A 1,124-nucleotide genomic window follows, 5' to 3' on the forward strand; every position below is an offset into this window, starting at 1 on the left:
TGTGAATTTACTTCAATTCAACACTCTACGTTAATGCCCTATTTATATAGCATATGCTCTTTAATAAGTAAATCGAATGAAATCAATTCGATTTTATCGTATGCATTATTGCTTTGATAGTAATTAGCTTCGATTTACCATGATCTACTTCTTGTGTAAATCGAATCATATTTATTCGAATTACATGCATGAACATCCAACGTAAATCGAACCATATTAATTCAAATTGCATATATCAACCTTCTCCAATGTAAATCGAATCATATTGATTCAAATTGTATGATACCCTAATAAATCAATTTCATTATTTTGATTTACAAAAAAATCATACTAAATCAATTTAAATTGTTTCGATTTACATAAAATAAAAGTAAATCGAAATAAATTGATTCGATTTACATAGAATTAGAACATTCACATCCACTCTTCACATTTAGGATATTCACATAAATTTCAAACCCTAATAGTTTGTTTGTGATTTGCCTTAAATACACATACAAAATATTGCATGATGAAGAATTTTAATTTTAAATATGTTTCCAGAAGTTTGTTTATTCGGAAAAAATATTAGTACTATACTTAAAGTAAAGATGGAGGAACCGACTGAAATTTTTATTCCTGTACTTTGCATCTGCTGACTGTGGACTAGCTAGTATAGGGTTAAATTTATTTTTAATTTCTTAATTAGTTGTAATATTGAGGTTTGAGTGTAATGTGTATTTTTATTTTTTTTATTTTTTTTTAATTGTTCTTTTGCAAACTTTGTTCCTGAATTCTGATCTCATAGCTTACGATCTTGCTTGCAAGTTGATCGTCAAGTTGCATATAATGTGAGAGAAGTTAGGGCATTCTAGCCTCCATGTTTGCGAAAATTACGAAACTGCCATTCTTTTCTTTGTTGACAAATAAATGAATTAGGGCGTCCATCATGCATAAAGTCAAGAATATCCCACGGCACTTGTAAATTTAATCCTATTTTATATATTTTTGCTTCATTTAATTACTATTAGTGGATATTCTAAAAAAGATGTAAATTTTTTTATTTGTATTATCTTGCTAAACCACTAAAGATTGTACAAGTTTTTGTTATTATTTTTCTAATACTGAACAGGTCATAGTCTTCA

The sequence above is a fragment of the Arachis ipaensis genome, chromosome B02 (assembly GCF_000816755.2).
Source record: "Arachis ipaensis cultivar K30076 chromosome B02, Araip1.1, whole genome shotgun sequence".
NCBI classification, from domain to species: domain Eukaryota; kingdom Viridiplantae; phylum Streptophyta; class Magnoliopsida; order Fabales; family Fabaceae; genus Arachis; species Arachis ipaensis.